The sequence below is a fragment of the Elgaria multicarinata genome, chromosome 9 (genome assembly GCF_023053635.1).
Source record: "Elgaria multicarinata webbii isolate HBS135686 ecotype San Diego chromosome 9, rElgMul1.1.pri, whole genome shotgun sequence".
NCBI classification, from domain to species: domain Eukaryota; kingdom Metazoa; phylum Chordata; class Lepidosauria; order Squamata; family Anguidae; genus Elgaria; species Elgaria multicarinata.
Window position 1 is genome coordinate 54,716,045 of NC_086179.1, and position 22,597 is coordinate 54,738,641.

At 40.6% G+C, this 22,597-nt stretch overlaps 1 protein-coding gene across 3 annotated transcripts in view; it reads right to left on the reverse strand.

Moving 5' to 3' along the window:
* Nucleotides 1–22,597, reverse strand: part of FRS2 (fibroblast growth factor receptor substrate 2) — a 38,523-nt gene extending 15,926 nt beyond the window's left edge. Inside the window, exons 1-3 of one of the 3 annotated variants that reach the window (XM_063133900.1) lie at nt 22,462–22,597; nt 2,159–2,255; nt 152–414 (exon numbers count right to left, since the gene is read on the reverse strand). The gene's annotated coding sequence lies outside the window, so the exon portion shown is untranslated. Of the gene's footprint in view, nt 1–151; nt 415–2,158; nt 2,256–20,809; nt 20,879–22,461 lie in introns of all 3 variants that reach the window. The other 2 variants (XM_063133901.1, XM_063133899.1) reach the window with 2 other exon arrangements.

Consider the following 22,597-nt stretch of genomic DNA (forward strand, 5'->3'; position numbering starts at 1 on the left):
ATTGCTCCCAAGTGCCCACTTCGGTGCTGTGGAGCCCGTAACTCCCCTTGGTTTAAAGATCATCTATGGGCAATGAAACAGACTGGGTGATAGCGAGTGCAGGTGGCACAGGTCTTGGAGGGAGTATGATTGAAGATCAGACAAATCTTACTTTTGTCTCCGTTATCTCATCCTCGACATGTTGCCCAGCAGAATTATTCTGAGTGGTTAAGAGCCTATTGGGACAAGGCTTGGGTTTAGAGAAACCTGGATTGGAACCCTCAGTCATCTGCTGTAATAAATTTGCTAGGCACTTCGAGGATAAAGTTGCTTGTATTCGCTCAGAACTTGATATCACAGTTATCGCAGAGCCTGGGGAGGTGTCCAGTGCCCCGTCTGGTCATGTTTCCTGGGATCAGTTCTAATTGTTGCAGCCTGATGATGTGGACAAGACACTTGAATCAGTCCGTCCCACCACATATAAGCTTGACTAATACGATCTAGCAGAGATGGATTGATTGGGTGGATCCAGAGGGTGGTAAATGCCTCACTCTGTCAGGGGGTGGTGCCTGCTGCCTTGAAAGAGGCTGTAGTGCACCCTCTCCTGAAGAGGACCTCCTCGGCAAGGTGCTTGAGCATGTGGTGGCTGGGCAGCTTCAGACATTCTTGGAAGAAACTGATTACCTGGATCTATTTCAGTCTGGTTTCAGGCCAGGGCATGGTACTGAATAAGCCTTGTTGCTCTGAGTGATGACCTACTTTGGGTGAAAGACAGGGGAAGTGATACCCTGTTGATCTTCCTGGATCTCTCAGTGACTTTGATCATGGTATCTTACTGGATCTGCTCTGGGTGATGGGAGTAGGAGGCACTGTATTACAGTAGTTCCACTCCTACTTGCAGGGCAGATTCCGGAGATTGGTATTGGGGAATTCCTGTTCCACCCCATGGCTATTAAGCTGTGGGGTGCCACAGAGGTCTATTCCATCCCCCATGCTGTTCAACATCTATATGAAGTCGCTGGATGAGGTCACTAGGGGTTGAGTTTGGGTGCCATCAGTATGCGGACAATACTCAGTTCTATTTCTCCTTGACTTCGGAGTCAGCTGGGCCAATGAAGGTGCTGGACCAGTACCTGGAGCTGTAATGGGCTGGATGAGGGCTAATAAACTGAAGCTGAATCCTGATAAGACGGAAGCTCTATGGATTGGTGGTTCCCAAGTCCAGTAACTGGGTAAGCAGCTTGTTCTGGATGGGGTTTCACTCCCTCTGAAGGAGCAGGTGCATAGGCTTGGGAGTTCTCCTAGATCCTTGTCACTGGAGGCCCAGGTGGAGTCCGTGGCCCAGAGTACTTGGAGGCCTAACTGGCGCCAACACTGGCTTCATTTCGGCGCCAAGTAAAAACATGGCTTTTTATCATGGTTACACACTAAATCCTCCATGATTACACATGCTTTGTTTTATTGCTTTTAAAGATTTTCTACTGGTTTTAATTTGTTAACGATTTAATACGTTTTTAGCTGTGTAAATTATGTTTATATTCTGATTTTATCTGTATGTCATCCTGAGATCCCAGTGATAATAGGGCGGGATATAAATGTATAAATAAATAACATTTTGGTGAAGCTCTCAGGGGCCACACTCCAGAGGAGAGCAGGGCAAAAGCCAAGGAAGACACACAACCAAAATACAAGCATATTTCAGCTTAGAGCTCTTACTGTCAGTAACTAGGGGGAAACTCTAGAAAAGCTGGGAAACCACTAAATGATTGGTGGTTGGGGGAAAGGGGGCATGATCATCTGGGGAACCCCAAAGGGCTGGATTGGGATTCCAGAAACGGTGTATTTACCCCCCAGGCCTGAGGCTCTACACCCCTGATCTAAAGTAAACATCAGATCTAAGAGCATACCCAAGGTACAAATCTAGCCTTAGAGAACCACCACCTTTGAACCAATTAATGAAACTATATCTTAAGAAAGCGGTTTTATTACCAGTAAAAAATTACTCAGAAAAATGAAGCTCCAACATTTTTTGGTAAGAGCGACTTATTTCTGCCAAGCTACTTTAGGGAAGAGAGCTTTATTAATGACATTTAAACCATAGTTTTCCTTTGAACCCATTCAGGAAAAGATTGCAGAACCTGGTGAAGAGGAACGTTTGGCCAAATGAAAATGTACTCACCTAGATTTGGCCATTAATATTCCTAGCCTCTGAAACAGCGTTCGTACTTCTGTCATACTTCAAATCATCATGTTGCCCTTCCACGAAGACACTTGACCTAGAAATCAAAGCTTTAAAATGTAAATTATAATAGACACTTGAGAAAGGTGATTTTTTAAAAAAACAACAACAGTTCAACATGAAGGATATTTGTAGAGAATGAATGTGCATACATAGAATGGCCATATGATGCTGCCCTTCTATACTATCATTCATTTGACAGTGGCCCTTGATCTCCCTCTTTGAAAGCAAGCAGGCATAGATTAATCAGTATTAGCACCCAAGGCCAGTCAAGTTATTTTGGCATCTGAGGAAGAAAATCTCTCAAGCACCTCTTCCATTCCCTGGCATTAAAAATGAAACAAGAAACTACAGAATAAATAACAATTTGCTGCCCTTTCACAATACCCCAGAACAGCTACTTGAGGTGGTCACCTTGCTAGGCCTAATGGTAAGGTGAGCCTACATAAGTTCCATTGTTCATTTGCGATTCTGAAATGTTCATCTTTTCCTCAGAAAATACAACACATTTATCAATGTTGAAGCATGCCAATTTCTCTGATAGATTTTAATACACACACACACACACACACACACACACACACACGTACGTACGTACGTACGTGAAAGGAATAAAAACAAATCCATTTGATTACACTTTTTAATTTTTGTCACAGTATTACAAATACAAATTTTAGATCAGGAGTAAACTAGATGGAGGTGCCCTCCAGATGTTTTAGACTTGAACTCTCATAATCTCTGAACACTGGTCATCCTGACTGGGGTTGATGGGAGCTAGAATTCAACAACTTCTGGAGGTTACCAGATTGCCTTCTCCTGCAATACATCTATTGCAGAAGAAGACAGTGTGATTTCATGAAATGAAAGCTGTCTGGTAAGACAAACTTAAAGAAGAAATATTAACATTCAACAAATCCAGTTTTTCATGGAAACAGCAGCCTTCTATGATGTAATTCTGCAAGAGTGCCAAAAATCTATGGCGTGGTATCCAAAGCTCTGTTCGGCATTTTTGTTCCTGCTTCAAGTACTGAGCCCACCTTGGTCTGTGCAATCTAGGATGCTTCCAGGCGGAGGCATCCAAGTGCAACCAAACAAATGGCACTGTGCAGCTACTCTGTCTTTTCTTCCTTAACGGATTTTCTATGATAAGAAAAAAGATGGAAGTAGTGGTGGGAAAACACAGGAGAATTACAAGTAGAAAACGACATCATCTCAACCTCTCAAAAGTTGTTAATGTGGCATGGCAATACCAGAATAAAAGCCTCGTCTGAAAGCACTCCTAGGCGGTTTCTATTTAGACAAATGCTTGGGTCAACTTTGCAAATAAAAAACAAGTAGCCCTACTGAAGTCTGTAATAAAAATAAACTCAGCACACATGGACCAAATTACTAAGATCAGAACCTGGCTCTTATTATATGCTCACTGTTATGAGGATGAAATATCTTGCTAAAAAGCTGTTTAATTATATGTATTATATAAAACATTACTTTTTCTTAAAGTTAAGAATTCATTGCCACTGGGCATTCCTTTCATCTACATCATTAAATTGCACTGGGAAGGCTCAATTTGTTTTCTCTAAGGTTTACGCACAGATATAATTGCTTTGTTTGGGTTTTTTTTTAACACAGCACACATATTTGATCTCTCAAATCTAGAGCACAGTCTTTAAGACCATCATATACAGAAGAACATCATTTTTGTCTTCTTTGTAACCAAAGTGGAAATCCATAAAGAGGGTCTATTTTCACTGTCAAACATTTGTTAAAATAAGTAATAGTTTTAACTACTGGAGATCATACAGAAATTATAGAACAATATGGAAAATAGTTATCATGGGTTTTAAAAGCAAATTGATTTAATCTGAGGTAACTATTCAATAATAACATAGATTGAGCACTGTATGCACTTCTTTAGTTTTATTTTATGAGAAGGTGCAAATTTTATAGGCTGATGCCTGGATAATCTGGTTCTTCAATTTGGAGAATTCCTAGATCCACTGCTGTACCCCTATAAATCAAATAAAGCAGGAGGATCAATCTTCAACTGCAACTGGTGAAAAGGCTAGGATTATTTCTTTCAGTCAGCCTAAACAAAGATGATGGTGGAGAACTTGCAAATTAATGAGTGGTTCAGTTAGATTTGTATAGAACAGTATTAATGTTAAAAGATGGCAGAGGCCTGAATCTTGAGTTGCCATTCCTACTTCTGGAAGGCTTCCTAGTTGTGGAAGAGCCTTTGATCCAGTGGAGGGGAGGCTCCTGCAGGTGTGCGTGTGAGGAGGAGGAGGGGGAGACTGTTTCTGCAGATTCTCCATTCAGCCTATGGCGCAATCTCCCATTCTATGGTGGTGAACCCCCAGGGGGAACTGGTGAAAATAGTCTCTCCTGCTATGGTTATCAAGAGTATTCTGTGAGCAAAGTTCCATTTACGTGATCTCAGGAACCAAGACAAATGGTGTTCCATTTCGCCCCCACAAAAAAATGTGTTTAAGGAATTAATATTCTATATAGAACAAAACAATATGTGAATTGTAAGAATAGTAAACTGATTTCTAGAATGTTTATTTTCCCCCTCACCCTGCAAATCTGGCTTAATATTTTCTTTCCAAGGACATACAGACATTCTAGGTCTTAAACTTTATAGAAGAAAATGTCTGCCTGTTTACTTGTAGAACATTACATCCATAACCAGTAAAGATACTATGTATGTATGTAACAAAAATCAGCATTAAACAGATTGTCAGTAGTGGCTCTCCTATTTTTTTTTAAAAAAGTGTCAATTTCACATTTTACATAATGTTGTGATGAGTAGTGACCATATAATTAGATCTGGTTCACAGGTCTAATTGGAGTTTGTTTAACCCATGGGTTGTTTGTTTAACCCATGGGTTGTTAATTCTAGGTTGTTGTGCTATGCAAATCTAGCCACATTAACAAACCATGGCTTATTAACTACAACTAACACAGAAAGAGAATCCATGGTTTGTTGTTCAGTTATGAACTGGGTTGTTTAAATCATGGGTTGTCATTATATGTGAACCCAGAACCATGGGTTGTTGATGAGTTGTTTCACAGGGCTACAGAAGTGATGGGCAAGAGCAGTACAAAAAACTAGCCGCTCTACATGCCACAATTAGTGTCACAAAGGCATTTGGAATCCTTGGTGGGAGAGGGCGAATGAGAGAAACGAACAACCCAGGGTCTGAGAAAAGAAATCACAGTTTGTTCAGTCATCTGCCAAACAACAATTCATGGGTAAAACATGAGTAAATAAACCATGGGTCTTGTTATGCGCAAACCAAGTCTTACTGTTTATACTAAACAGAGATGGTTCAAGAGCATCATTTCAGTGCCCAATATACCATATATATGCATGCCTTCTCATTCACCCAGAACCGAAACCAGTTTTGCCCTATAACCTTCATGTAGAAAATAACTTCCTTAGGGTGCAAATCCTATACACACTTACTTGGGAGCATATCCCATTGAATTCAACAATTCTTACTTCTGAGTAGACACATATAAAATTGCACTGTTAGACTCTCAAATATTCAGGGGCTAAAGAAGGTACCTGGTTCTAGTAATTGATGCCAATGAAGACCAAATCAGCAGACGTGTTTAACTAAAGGAAATTTAATTCAGCCACATCTCACAGGACCAAAATCTAGCCAACAGACAAACAGTTAACCACCAGTGCACCAAATACTGATATTAAAAGATTTAGTTTCTCAAACATTTTGTTATTTAAAGCCTAGAAGTATACCTGAACTGAACAAACCTATTAGGGCAGCATTAGAGTTAACAGTTTTTAAACACTAATTTCTTGTATTAAGAGAGCTAGCAAAAACACACAAACCTTAGCCAATATAAGTTCTAACACTTAACTAGCAAATGTTATAATTTTCTTGTACCAGCACACACATTACCTAAATAAGCAATGCAGAATTAAGAAAAGTCTACAAAATAAGTTTTTGCTAAGCTTCAAAATGAAGCCCACAGCTGCCTGTTTTCAGAACATGAAAGAAACTACATTCAGTTTGGAACTTCATGAACACATTCTTTAAATACCAGTAATATTAAAGGTCTCAGAAAAGGCAAGACCTTGTTCCCCAATCGTAACATCACAGTTTAATCCTTGGAACAGCTGATTTAAAAACCCTTTATTTTAGTTGAACTTGCCTATTTGAGGGGGAAATCAAACTTTCTGAAGTAGAAAAGCTGAAATCACTAAACATCCCAATATGGTGATAAAGTTGGAACTTTTTAGATCTCACTTCATGATTACTCCTCCAAACACTAAAATCTCTGCTGGCTTCACAACAATATACAGCAATTCTTCAAATGATTATTCAACTCATTTTCACAAATCCCAGATCATTCCACCAATGATCATTGTCACAACTTGTCACAAACAGGCTTGCCTCTATTACTGTTTCTTATTTTTAAAGTTACATCTCAAAGCACTGCAGAGTACTAATCCACTTAATCTGAAAATAATGCTTAAATATCTGTTAACACAATATTTATCTCAACAATGGATGTTGTGAAAGTATAGTTTTGCAAAGACTGATTATCATCCTTTTGTTACATAGTCACTTTGTAACCGATTTATGTTTACATCCAACAAATGGGTTGGCAAAAAAGACTCATTTCACAAACCAATGAAACATTTATTCACCTTATGTATTTTGCCACAAGCTCAAAAGATTCTCTGTTCAATGCCTTGAATTTTTAATATAAAATATATCACCTACTGAATTCTGAAAATCTTGCTGTACATATGTACACTGCTGTTTCTTCAGACTTAACAGTATTTATTTTCCAACTGGCTAATTTTATTTAAATAACCACCTATCCTCATGCACAAGGCAGGCTGGTCCTCCTTTATTACCTCCTTTATATCCAGAAAGGTTCTTCACTTTCCATGCTTAAATGGAGGAAAAGGAACAGGAATTAGTACACACCAACAGATAGTACATGCACTGCACTGGTTTAAACTTTCCTCCCTGCACACAGAGATAGTATTCTGCATACCCACTGATTGGTGCTTTTCCCAGCACCACTCAGTTGGGCAGGAAGCAGAGGTGCATATTTTAAATGGGGAGGATGGCACTCAGGGATAACTCTCTCTGTGTACTTTCTTCTCCATCCCAAATCACGCTCTGGCCAGACTGCACAATTTACTACAGGGGGGATGGCACACGTGAAGGGTTATTCCCACACATTTCCTCCCCATCACAATCTCACTCCCCCCAGACCTCCAAAAAGGAATTCTGCGGCTTGGACACCCACAGCAGTCAAGGCCTCCGGTTGCCCGCTTTTGACCTAGATCCTGGCTATTTTTTTTCCAATTAAAAAAAAGAAAAACTGGAACAAAAATCCATTTTGGATTTTTTAAAATTAACGTTTTGAATTAATCATTAAGAAAATCAAATAATTTGGAACACAAGAAAGACCAGTAATATAAAATATCCATAGTGCAAATCTACAATTCAGAAGGAAGAAGTGTAATATGTAGATGGATCTGAATCGTCCTTGTCACTGTGAAAGGTAAGTCATGAAAATCCAGAGTCTGAAGGTATTCATTATCTCTACAATTGCAAATTAAATGTCACAGTTTCAAATATAGCCATGAGTTCCACAACATGATGGCACAAAACCAAAAATGAGAGTTTTTCATGATTTATTCCAGTTGCTTTGGCTAAGAAAATGAAGTAAATGGAAGCCCCACACAAGCTTCAGCAGAATTGTAAGTTGCTACACACCGCCCACATAGCTTTAAGTGCTTGAGTGTGTGTGATTAGCAGAGCTGATGCATGATCACATCAAATTCCTTCCCTCAACTCACAGATCAAAAACTTGCCCTCTCAGCTACATTCTTCTTTAAACAGCCACTGTTACCCTGGTAACCCTATGCTGCTGACACAGGCAGCTGGTCCATTTAAAGTCAGCCTTAGCTGGCAACTAAAATGTTTGTTCAACCAGTTGGGAATAGATTCTCTCAATTCCCAAGGAGTTGCTGCTTCCTATTTTCAAATGCAATTAATTGTTGTTGTTGTTATTGTTGTTATATATTATTTTGGATTATAATTAACTTAAAGTACTCAACTTTTTTATACACGCATACTTATAATTTCTAGCTATACAGACTTTTAAAACTACTTACATCTTAAGGACATGAAAGGAGAGAAGAAAAAGCATTTTTAATTAGTACATTTTATGTACACATCAGAGATCCTTTTGTCCTGCTTATAAATCTATAGTACAGACTGCTGTAAATATATTGCTATAGCTATAAACTAGTATAGCAATTAAACATGAATGGACACCTTCTGCAAAGTTCCTCAGAGCCCAACTCAGTGTTCACAAATTTCTGATAGCCAAGAATAAAAATTAGAGGTACATTTCACTCTTACAATCAAAAAGGTTTCTTTTCAGGGAGTGTAAGAGTTAGGAACTACCAATTCTCAAAGAAGTCTGCCCACTGTCTCTCTGCATGAGTCACTGTTCTATGCCTTCCTCTGAAGACAGTCAATTCTGTTACATCTTTACTAAAGAGTGATTGAACTGTCCAACCTGATGTAGATAAACAGAAAAATAATCTGTCCTCTGCAGAGGAAGAAAACAAGGCCAGAGCAACGAATCAGACACACACACACACACACACAGTGGGTGGCCTCTGTGTGAAAGTAGGTAGAGGATATGTAGGTACAGGTTATGAAGGCACTCATAAGAACATTGATTTTTTAAATGAGTTGCAGCACACTATCTGGGACACCTACCCTTGCTCAGTAACTACTTTTTGCACAAATCAAAATTATCTGACTATTGTCTGATCTGGTTACTGTCCTTTACTAGACTGACCGAGGAGTACAAATGCCATCCCCAAATCCCTCTTCTTGACTTCAGTGTAACATATCATACTCAATGCATCAAAACAGGAATGACATTTCAATTACTTTGTAAGTTACAGCATAAAATGCAACTTGTTTGCTCTGATTTCTACTGGAAAATAAAATCAAATACTTTCATAAGAGCAGCTCTTCTGGATAAAACCAAATGCCTAATTTGTCCAGCATTCTTTTCGCGCAATGGCCCACCAGATGTCTATGGAAGCCCACAACTACGATATGAAGGCATTCTTATTCAAGATGTGAATGAACTTAGAAATCTTCTTACTTCCCCCCCCCCAAAAAAAAATAGAGATAAGGTGCTCAGGACTTGTCCAATTCTGTCTACATATCTTTCCACTTTTCTTTTTTTACTGCAGCGCAGGCTTTGCTCAGGTAGTTAAATGCTTTTGTTTCTAACTACTTCATTTTATCGCTGAGATAATCAAGTGTACAAGGTCACAGAGTAGGCCAACACTCCAGAGCCCTAAAAACAAAGATGACCAAGTTTTTAAGCCTGAGGGGGCCTGTCCCTTACCAGTGCTAGACAAGTGTGGAGAAAGATTTTATCAGTCTAGTATCAATTAAGCACATGTATGCCATTTGGAAAATAAACAAAGGAAATGCACAGAACGTTAACACCTACCAATGTAGGCACTGCTAAATTTCTACTTTCTAGCAGCCTGTTTTCTTGAATGTGAAGTATCTTAACGGTACACTGAGGGTGGGTGGAGAGATTCACACCTAGCAAGAGGTAGTCTTCATGCTGGGTGTTCTTATAGTTTACAATATTTGCATACTAATCTTGACTGCCAAGGCAACCAATAAGGAAAAGCAAGCAACAAATAATCTGAATTAGGTGTGACAGAAACTTGTAAATATTAGTATTGAGTCAAGCAGGTATGATTATTATTGCAACATGAAGAAAGAAGTGATGGCAGACTTATATTAAACCTTTTAAAATTTAAAATAATGCAAAACAACCAAACAGATCTGTTTTCTTGTTTCCATTCCCTAATCTTACTGCACATCACAGATATCCTCCTTCCATCCAGTCATTTGTGTCAAATCTAATTCATATCTAATTCAAATCATTGCAGTCAAGGCTAGCATATTTTTCTGTATGGAGAATATTCAATACACATACTGTTGAGAGAAAAACTAATTCATGGAAGGGCAAAGGAAATACCATTACATTCCACTGGCCACTGGTATCTTCTCTTGCAGTTGTGTGCTTTCATTCTGCATGCTGAGATGTCATAAGACTCTGAAACTTTAAGTTAAATTATTTTCTTCTTTTGTCCATTTTTTTCAGGGCAATTTCCCCCTTAATGATTGCTGGAAGTATAATAGGATGAAATGATCATTTCCCCCACCATAAGGAGAACTGTGTCCTTATTTATCTGCAAGACCGTTTTTGTTGCCAGCCACAATCCTCCAAAGGTTAGTTCTACTGCTCAACCAACAGGAGGCAATCTTAAAGCTCCTCAAGGCTACGTAAGGTAGCACACCCACCAGACAAGTAACAAATCAGTAAAATTTTGATCCAATGTCAAAATTTTGATCCAGTAATGGATCAGTCACTGAAAATCTCCTGTTGCAGAAAGCATCTTCAGCTCATTTCCCTGATACATGGACACCAAATAATGAACTGATGAACCTGAACTAAACATGTTCCAAAATGAAGTACTTTAGATTCTGAAGATCTATATTACATGCAGCCACTGAGAAGGCCCCAAGCACTGTTCATCAAGAAATACACAAATACCAAGGAGCTAATTTTGTCCTCATGGTTCACACAGATAGCCATCACCATTTTATCTGTCTGAATCTTAAATGGGGAGGGGAGGGGATGAATTGATTTTCACCTTTGCTAGAAAGCCTGCCACTTCTTTGAGGAAAATTGGCATATAAGCTACTCTTGTGTAGCTTTAAGGAACCAATGCCTAGCATCACCTGTCTTTTTTGCTAAGTGTAAGCCGCTCCGAGAGCCTTTTTTGGCTGAGGAGCGGGGTATAAGTATGATAAATACTAAATAAATAAATAAATAATCAACAGTTAGAATGAAATACATTATGAAAAGCCAGAATACTAGCTTACAGCATGTTTTCACCCAGCTCTCTTAACGATTAGTCCAGTTAGAGGTTTCCAAAGACTGCGATCAGATGAAACTGATTTTCAAATTACATCCATAACAGTCCTACAAAGCAAAGCATATATCAATTCACCTTAAAGGCAGCAAAACAATCATTTCATTCTATGAAATTTTCAAGGGGGAGCATTATATAAATATTGTAAATAAATAAATAAATAAAATAAATTGTAATGTGATGCAAAGTTTTAATAAAGAAAAGATTAAATCTCCACATCTGAAAAGTCATCAGAATGGAATATACACATCTTTAAACAGAACTTCCTTGCAGTCCCTTATAATTTACTTTAGGTGAAATCCTCACATCTCCAATCCTAAACACATGACTTTAAGACAATCTATTGAAACTAAGAGGACAAACTTCCACATGCAGGCCTGGTTCAGACAAGACACTGGGCTTTGTGGTTAGCTTAACCATGTTCAGCTGTAGTTAACACTAACCAGATGAGGAATGCTTGCAGACAACACTTTTAACCCTTTTGTGATTAAGTTTTCCTTAATCACACGCTAACCACAAAGTGGTTAGTGGAGCACCTGATTCCTCCAACTGATCCACCCTGTATCCCAGCAGCCCTAGCGCTAGGAGCCCTGGCAGTTACGGCCCCCATTTTAGAGCAGGCACCAATGAAATCAGCAATTACATTTATGCATTGCCCCGTTTAGTGAGCGGTTCCTTTGCTTTCTGCATAGCATGCCTGCTATACCTCGACAGTCATCATAGGGGAGGCAGAAGCCTTCTGGGACAGCTTTGCTAGCTGTGTCATCAGGCAGCGCCGCCACAGTAATCAAACCTGAGGGGTGTAATGGCGCTTCAATGAGGTAGGAGAAATGAATGCTTCTTATGGAGAAATCTGAACTGGGCTAATGTGTTTAGGACCAAGGCATTACTAATTCCATCTCGCATAATCCCTCAGATGATCACAGCTAGAAAAATGTTTTACATTTTATATGGCTCGGGTCCAGGTTATTTGAAAGGACGCATTCTCCCTTATGAGTCTGCCCGTGCTTTGAGATCTTCTGGAGAAGCCCTTCTTTCAGTCCCACCATCTTCACAGGTGCACTTGGTGGGAACATGGGAGAGGGCCTTCTCGGTGGCTGCTCCAGTACTCTGGAACTCTCTTCCTGGGGAAGCTAGGCTGGCTCCCTCCTTAATGGGCTTTTGGAAGCAGGCTAAAACTTTTTTGTTCCAGCAGGCCTTTGGAGAATAATCTGGCCCTCCATCTATGTTAATGTCTTATAATTTTGTTATGTATTTTAAACTACGTTCCCCCCCCATGTATGTTTTAAACTTTGTAAGGCCGCCTTGAGGCCCAGCATTGGGCAAAAGGTGGGATACAAATAAATATAATAATAATAATAATAATAATAATAATAATAATAATAATTAGACTCAATCCTCAGTTTCTTGTTGTACCATTCTAGCAGTTAAGCAGGGCTGAAACTAGTTTAAATATATAATGTACACCTACCTTAAGCCTCTGACAAGGCTCTCCACTCCTTCCTGTCCCATTAGCTAGCAATAGTTTTGAATAGACTTATCCCTTTTTCCCTCTTGCCACTAGCATAGCTGCATACATGTAGTATCTACCTTGCAATTTCATCTCATTCAAAGGCAAGGTGATCAGGCAAAGGTGAAAAGAGTTTTTGAAGCTGCGTGTGCACAACCTGATGAGGAATGAGGGATCAGAGATCTACTTCTAACAGCAATCATGCAGTTATTGTGTTACTTATGAACATTAGAAAAGGGATCTACCTATAGGAAACAGCTTCGTTCAAAACCCTGGCTTTGAGCATGGCAATATTTAAAGAACTAAAACGTAGTTCTTTCGGTACTCTCATGGTTAGTTAACAAACCTACCTAGACAGCAACCTGGTTTGCATGTAACAACAATGGGTTAACCGCTGGGTTGTTTAGCCCCTATACAATTCATTGGTCCAGGTGCAGATGTCACACTCAACAATCTATGAAGGAGCCAATTACGCATTATTGAGTAAAAGCAGGAGTGCAGGTGTGCGGGAGGCAACACACAATCTCTCTTCTGCTCATGCACAACAACCCATGCGTTGTCCAAACCATGAGCAAACTCATGGTGGGGTAGTAAGCTTGTGCACCCCCCACTACCATAGGCAATTAGAGAAGCAACCTATAACCACTATGCCCCATCGGATTGCCTGTTTGACAATGTTATTATATCACATCAGAAAATGTATTCTCTTGTAAGGTTGGTTTTGTGAGTCAATTGTGATTTCATTGTGAGTCAACTGTGGCTTGTCAGTCAATTAAGACAGTTTTTGACAGTAAGTATATCAACTGGCATGGTGTGGCTGAATTTATTCTCATCCTGGTCTTGCAGCTTGCATGAATCGCAGTATACCAATTTTCTGCTATACATAAAGAAAGTAACACCAAAAACCCACCTTTGTCATCGCTGGCTCAGATGGTATGCAAATCTGTGCAAAATCTCCAGCCCCAGCACAAATTGTGCTCCATGAAAATTAATACCACATCAGTTCTAATTACTTATTCACTTGCTTTCTCACTCACATTAACTACATAACTATCCCATCTCCTACACCCACACCTCTACATAGCACAGGGGTCCTTCTTTGACTGTTTAAATCATTGATCATGCCAAGTGTGTGAAAGGTTAACTCAGTAACAGACATGCAAGAAACAACTTGTCTTGTACAAACAGTCCTTGTAGGGTACATGTAGTGAAGATAGTTACACACTAGATACTTTAAAAAAAGGATCTGCACACCAAGGCAAAAAATTAACTAGGCATTCCTAGGTTATGCCTCTTTTGCATAATTGCATTTAATTTGCCAAACACCTATTTTAAGCTGTTTTTATAGGTTTGTGGTTTGGATTTGTTTTAGTCTGTATTGTGCATGTCTCATGCACCCACAAGAGAAGATGATGGTAACAGCAAGAGTGATATTACTGGAAGGGAAGAATAAATAACTTTGCATGGCACCAAAGTTCACCCAACCCAGGCTTGTCACAGACAAGGCTTGCAAAAGTTCAGATCGTTCTATAATCATGAGGACAAGTATTTGTTGTTTTTAAAGATAAGATTTTCAGGACTCCGAATACACTGAAATGCAACCAAGAATGAGCTGTGCACCCACTGCGAATGTTGATCATCAGTTTTGTCTCACCTAGGAATGCTTTCATAATAATGTAACTTATCTCTTTTGTAGGGAAGCATGACAAAGATAGACAAAATTATCCTCTGCAGATCTCTTGGAAAACATGCTGTTCAAACTCTAGCGTGCCTTTTGTGTCATTTTATGTAGTTTTAAAACTGTTACGAAAGAAGACTCTTCGTTGTGCCTGTTATGCTGCAGTGAGGCTGGCAAAAAATCGTATTATGTCTCTTCTATTTCATCTTCAAAATGCCGTCCAGCAGAATTGTTCTGAGTGATGAAGAGCCTGTTGGGACAAGGCTCGGGCTCAGAGAAACCTGGATTGGAACACTTGGTCATCTGCTGTAACAAATTCGCTAGGGACCTTGAGAAGAAAGTTGCTGGTATTCGCTCAGAACTTGATGCCACAGTTATCACAGAGCCTGAGGAGGTGTCCAGTGCCCCTGTTGATCTTCCTGGATCTCTCAGTGGCTTTTGATACCATTGATCATGGTATCTTACTGGATCGGCTCTGCAAGATGGGAGTAGGAGGCACTGTGTTACAGTCGTCCCGCTCCTACTTGCAGGGCCGATTCCAGAGAGTGGTATTGGGGGATTCCCATGGCTATTAAGCTGTGGGGGGCACAGGGGTCTATTCTACCTCCCATGCTGTTCAACATCTATATGAAGTTGCTGGATGAGATCATTAGGGGCTTGGGTGTCATCAGTATGCTGATGATACTCATTTCCACTTCTTGTCATCGGAGTCAACTGGGCTGGTAAAGGTGCTGGACCATTGCCTCGAGGCTCTAATGGGCTAGATGAGGGCTAATAAACTGAAGCTGAATCCTGATACGATGGAAGCTCTGTGGATTGGTGGTTCCCAAGTCCAGGAACTGGGTAAATGACCAGTGCTGGATGGGGTTTCACTCCCTCTGAAGGAGGAAGTGCATAGCTTGGGAGTACTCCTAGATCCATTCTTGTCACTGGAGGCCAAGGAGGACTCCGTGGCCTGGAGTATGTGGGGTCAGCTTAGGCTAATCCACCAGCTACAGCCTTTCCTGGACAGGGATAACCTAGCCAAAGTAGTGCATGCACTGGTAACTTCCAGATTAGACTACTGCAATGCACTCTACGTGGGGCTGCCCTTGAATATGACTCAGAAGTTGCAGCTAGTGCAAAATGCAGCAGCTAGAATGCTGACCAGTATATCTTACAGAGACCACATTACACCGGTCTTAAAGGAATTGCACTGGCTGCCAACACACTTCCAGTCGGAACTCAAGGTGTTGGTAATGACATTTAAAGCCCTAAATGGTTTGGGACCTCGATACTTGAGGGAGCATCTCTCCCTATATATGCCTGCCCCCGATTTGAGGTCTGTTGTAGGAGCCGTCCTCCACATCCAACCAACATGAGTCATACATTATGGTGGGACGTGGTAGAGGGTTGTGGGTCCCCTGCTGTAGAATTCCCTCCCTTTAGAGGCCTGACTGGCACCGGCACTGGTCTCATTTCGGCGCCAAGTTAAGACATGACTTTTTACAAAGCCTTTGATGGCTAAATTCACCAAGCCTGTACATAGTTTTAATTGTTTTAATTAGTTTTACTGTTTTTAAATTCTATACTGGTTTTAGCTTGTTAATGGTTTAATTTGTTTTTAGCTGTGTATATTTGTTTTATATTGATTGTATGATTTTATCTGTACACCATCCTGAGATCCTTCTGATATAGGGCAGGATACAAATGTCTTAATAAATAAAATAAAAACATTATTCTTGAATTAAAACTATGATCTCCAGATTCATACACAGAAATACCACAACACAATCCTAGGCACATAAACTGGGACTATTGCCACTGAACACAGTAGTACTATCTTCTGAATAAAGCATGCATAGGATTCCCCTGAAAAACAGTACAATTATGATTTGAACAGAATGACCCTATGAGGCAGGTTAGACTGAAAGAGAGTGACTGTCCCAGAGTTGCCCAGTGAGCATCACAGCTAAGGAGGGATTTGAAACTCCTCTTATGCTGTGACCAGGTGAAGACAAGGCTTATTTAGTAACAAAGCTGCCACAGATGTTATTAAAAATAAATAACCCAAGTTGAAGTCACAGCAGGAAAAAGCATAACAAGTGAATTATGTCATGAACAGTAATCATTACTTTGGGCTATGGCTTTTGCAGGATAAATAAGCCAACTACCACTAAACTAAGTGTTTAAAAATATCTGTAGATTTTTAAAAGAACAGAGAGAGAGAGAGAGAGAAAGAAGTTCATTAGAGGTGCATAGAGAAATCACTATGTTTACATGAGTGGTACAAATAAAAGGCACTCAATGATACCAGGTTAAAATGTTAGGCCTATGTTAACATACAGCTGGGCTGCATAATGGCATCCCTTGGGTTTGGTTGTCAGTTGTTCCAAAACCTTTTCAAGCATATTTATAGACCATCCTATTAAGGATGGAGGCTTTGTGGCAAGCCTGGTTCTTAAAAACATTGCCATGCTAATTAAAAGTGAAATATTTATGGAAACTGCAGCCTACACATGAAATTTCACCAATACCATAAGAATAGGGTTTGTCCAAAAAGAGCTTTCCCTCATCCTCTTTTAATCAGATTGCACTTGAAATGTGGAATGGTTGAAAAAAATTAATGATTAATTTTTTAAAAAAAAAATCAGATTGTTTTGATTTCAGTGAAATATCAAAATTTTCTTAAAACAATAGTCTAAACCAAACATATCATCATGAATACTAATTATACATCTTCTAATTATAGTCTATGATTATATTAACAGCAGTTTATGGAGATGTGAGAGCACCTGCAGTACATAATAGGACTGATCGTGTTGTGTACAGAAATGAATGCTCTCACTATCACTGGCTGGTTGACACAACATGCTAACCCACTATGAATTATCGTGTTGTCTGAGCGCAGCGCACCTTCTGCAGGGTGGGTTATTATGTTGTCTGAACACAGTATGTTTTCCACAGGGTGACTTGTTAACCATGCATTATGATTTATTTTTCTTGAACAAGCCACCTTGAGAACCCATGGTTTGTTGTTGGGTTGTTCAGGGTGGTTAAGAAGCCACATTGCATGGATAATGAGGAATCCTGCGGAAAATACGATAACCCACCCTGCGGAAAACACACTGCATTCACACAAAACAATAAACCATGGTTCCACAAAAATCTACACTGGTTAGCGTGTTGTGTGAACCCAGCCCATCTCTCTCTCTCTTTTTCTTTCAAGGCCTTGTCTCTCTCTCTCTCTCTGTGCAAAGATAGAGAAGTTCAATGAACTGAGAATTTGGGGAGATGGGAGTAGATCTGAACGAGGAGGAGTCTGGATATAAATACAAGGGATAGTGGGGAGGGAGTAGAAAGTGAAACCAAAAGTGAAAGTAACATATTCATGCAGTCCTGACTCCCAAGGAAACATTCCTAATGCAGAAGGGAAAAGCAGCAGGGCATAAAGGAAACTCTATTTGGGAATGTTTTATTTCTGTACTTAATGTTGTTGAAATTGCTTAAATGTTATTTTTAAAGAACTTTATGTTTATCTAAAAACTGAAATAGATAACCAGTCAAAAATCCATGTTGTTAATTGTTATTTTGTTAATGTTGCTGTTTATTGAAGAAGAAAACTAGCCAGAAGAATAAACAACCTTATTAATACGATTTAAACACCTGTTTGGTAGTGGTGGTGATTCTGGCATATCAAGACAAAAATATCATGATTAATTGAACAATCTGAGCTGGTTTATCTTTTTGATTAAATTAATCTGAAAACAATTCAGAATAATTGCTTAATGTGTACCTACCTTGTGATGAAACCTATCTCTATGGATATTTATTAAGGTTATATTAAACAATAATGTATTTCTAAAAAAAAATGTTTAAATAGAATCTGCCTCACTAGAGATTTGATTTAAACTATGATTTAAATCATTAAAATTGAGTCCTTCAGAGACTGATTTAAACCATTATTGAAATTATGGTTTAACTCAATTTGATTCAAACCAAATCAACCCTGCTTCTTTGGCTAAAGTTTGGTCACACAGTAGCCGAACAGGAGCAAGAGACCAGAGGTTTTGACTTAGCTAACAAACCCAGTCAGCAACTGTGGACTGAAACCCTGATAAAACAAAATACAATTAGGATTCTTAACATTTTCACAGATCACAAAAACCGATGGGCCTTGATCTCCATAATTAGCTTTGACAGGCTCACACACCACCTTCTCAAGATAAAACCTGTTCAGCAAACAAAGAACTCCTAGACAGACCTTCTCTTCATTCTACATCACCACTACTGATCTAGAAGATCTTTTTTCTCTCCCCCACCAGCACAGAGAGAGAGAGAGAGAGAGAGAGAGTATGTTAGTGGATAGTAAAAAATGTTTATCAAGTTGCAAATATTCAAAAATTAGACGTGTTTGAATACAACTGCTCTATAGTGCAATCTGTCTCACTCCCCTGTACTACTGAACAATCAGACTGCCATAACTGAAAGTCTGCCAAGTGGTAGATATAGCTATAATATGAATGCAGCAAAAGCTAGTTAACTATTCATTAAGCATCTTATACATTTATTTATGATATTTACGTACAACCAAATTTGGTGATACTCACGTATTTGCTTTCCCCCCCCCCTCCCTCTAATATTTCTTCTTCCACCTCTGAATGACATCTCTGTCTCATTGACCAAGAAAAGTCAGTAAACACTTTGTGGGCATTAGTACCCCACAGAAACAGAATAAAGCCATTCCACGTGAAGTCTGATTTTAACTGTTACTACTGGGAAATAATAACAACCTTTTATGCACTTAATCTTACACGGGCAGAGAAATCCTAGGCTGGATCTTTAGCCCAAGGGGGGGGGGGGAGAAACACCACAAGAAAATATAAACACAGTGTAAAGATGAAAGACGCACACCCAGTGACCCTGGAAACATTGCCAATGCCCTCCAATCAGGGACTATGCTGATGCCCACACACAGAGGAAGTCAATGAACTCATGACAACAATGCCCCTCACTCCATCAGCCCCAGTGGCATAGCCAGCAACAACCCCACTATTTCTAGAACCATGCAAGCAAGGTTTCAAATCCCCTTATGGTCCATACTAAAACTCGGTCCATACTAAAACTCGTCACAAAGGGGAGGAGGGAGAAGACATACAACACCCCACCCACATAGCTATCTGGGCACGATGCCTGCAGAGAGCACACACAACCCTCCTGGAATAAAGGTTCAAGAACCACCCAGGGAGGGAAAGCTTCTTTTGAAAGTAGCCAAGGGGAGAGGCCAGGACATGCAGATGCAGATACTGGCCTTGTTCGGATGTCACTTTAAGCCATGCTGGGTTAATAACCTACTCACAGTAGTTCATTTTGAAAATAAGCTGTTACCCCGCACAGACCAGACAAATAAGCTACTGTGCGCAGCTTATTAAGTTATTTGGCATAATCTGAATCCCTCCCCTTGCCCCCTATCCAGCTGCAGTCCTCCCACCCCGGCAGTGGTACTGTTTCACCCACTGACAACAGCACAGCAGCCTCTTTTAACCATTCACAATATCCTAATGAGAGGGGAGAGGTGTGAGGTAAAGTACAGGGGCTTAATTCAGCGCTTCCAGCATCACCCTGACAAAGGGGGTGGGGATGTTCTAAAGCGCTGGAAGTTTGCAGGATCAGGACCAAACTTCATACACAGCCTCCCCTAGTAGGGATACACATGAGGCCCATTGAAAATCCTGCACGCCGACAAAGCCGTGTGAGCAAAAGCACCTTTTTGCCAACAAAGGGGTGGCAGCTATAACTCCATGAAAGCAGGACAAAACTTCATTCACAGCATCTTCTGGCAGGATACACAGAAGGCAAAATGACAAACCTGTGCAGCTGCTGCCACCTGATCAAGATGGTATTTGACACATGGGGAGGTTGCAGAGCGCACAGCTGGGGGAAGGGCTAGAGTGGGGTCAGGTGCAAGTGCAATCAATTGCTAGGTAGATCATGGAAACAGAAATCTGCTGGCTGGAGGGCAGCAGCGGCAGCACTCTTGCCAAGCAACTCTGTAGGCAACCAAAATAACCCATTGTGACTATCACACAACAGGATAACCAATAATGAGTTAAATAACCCACTCTCCAGACCATGGGTTATCAGAGTGGGTTATTTTGGCCAAATAAGCCATTGTGAATTTTAAAAAAACTCCAGGAAGATGACACATTAACCTATGATAGGTTATTTAATCTATCATGGGTTATTGTGATGTCTGAACCAAGTCACACATATACATGGATAACAGCAATCTTCAGTGATTCACTGCATAGGGCACAGGGTTGGGAAGCAGCAGACCAGAGCTTGAGCCCCATAAAGGTGATAGAGGAACATGCCCCCACTCACCTTTTTACATTTGTACACCTGAGGGCATGGCCTGTCTCTTTATTTTTTGAATGATGTGAGCTGCTTTGTCTGAAAAACAGGATGAAATGGAATGAATAAATACTGTTTTGTTTACACCCCATTAAAACTTGTTTGAATGATCAGCAACACTTCACTGCTTTTAATATATATTATTTATTAAGGCCATACTCTAAAAGCCTGATTGAATGGTTTCATTAATTCATTATGACTCCTTCAGCAGTTTGGGCATCGATTTTGGGCCTTACTAGCCTGAAAACTCTTATAAGAGTCACTTCTGTACTGATATTACTGTGAAGAATTTGCAAAAGACCTAATAGAGACATAGAAATATATACAAATGAAAGGCACTGTTCAAAACAACAAGTGATAAAATTATAAGTCCAACAAGCTATTCAATACATCTACTTGAAATAATTACTTAAAGACAGCACCACATTAAGAGTGTCTAATGTAGAAAAATGCCACTCTCACAACACGCTTTGATTTCTGCTGGCCTACAAGAAATTTGAGAGGTTTGGTTCCATACTGTTAGCATCAATTACAGCAATTCTCATGTTAACAATTGGTAATATATGCTAGCCCTTGTTTCCCTCCCCCAATCCCTATTCCTAGTTGCAAAGCTATACTGTCTTAATGCATAAGGACCACTACCTCTACCTCCCCCACCCCTCGCCATATACACACACTTAAAAAATAAATAAATAAAGGAAGCAAAAGAATTACTAGTTTAAAGTAATGTAAAAAAAATAATCACTCTAGCCATTTCTTCTTAGAAGTTCCTGAAAACCAACGTGCCAAGATTGCCATTTTAAAAAAACAGGCAGAGACACTTTCCATCCTACTCAGGGAAAGTACCTCTATATGATTTTCAGGGATTTCCCACCCGCACACACACTACCAACGCTCTGTGTAGAATTTTTGGGCGGTCTGTCATGAGGAGGGGTGCCAGCCCAGTTATACATACTTAAATCTGGATCCAACTTTTCATCTCTACCATGAACTTACACAGAAAATGGCACCAAACTGGGCCCGAGAGGCCCCTTACACCTGCGACAAAAGCGCTGAACATAAGCGCACCTCGGGACCCAGCCCCAAGCCGTCCAGTGCCATGGAAGCGACCATGGAAGCCAAGGGAGCTGCCCAGCCGAAACCACAGGGCGGACGTTTCCTGACATCAGTCTTCTTCCACCACCGCCGCCCATCAACAGGAACATTATACGTTCAACACACCAAACACACCCTCCGCCAAGACAGCTCAGCCGTCCGTCACATCGCCCACTCCCTCCCGAGCCTCGTCCCGGCATCTGCAACCAACAGCAGCGACCGACCCGTTCTTCTCAAGAGCCTCCATGGGAGGCTTCGCTCTCCACTGCTGGGGGAAAGAGAAATGGCAGAGGGAGCGCCTCGCTTTCCTTCGCCTCGCAAATCTGTCGCCTACCCCACCGGGGGGGGAAAAAGAGCAGTCCCCTCCGTCCGCCGTCTCTTGTTTGCTCGCCGCAGCCCTCAAGCCAGGCCGAGAAAGAGACGGTTGACCGAAGGGGAACCCCACGGAGTGAAAGCGCCCGGCCCGGGGAAGTAGGAGAACTGCTGGCGGCAGCGGCGGCGACGCTAGGAAAAGAGTCCGCGCTCACCTCCTTCATGAGGCCAAACCGCCTGCGGGTGGCCGGACGCTGCAGCCCGGAGTCCTCGCCTGCCTGTTGTAGCCTGAGCTCCGGTCCCGAGAGCGGCAGCCAGGCCTCGCTCTGGGCCGGACTGTGCCCAAGAGAA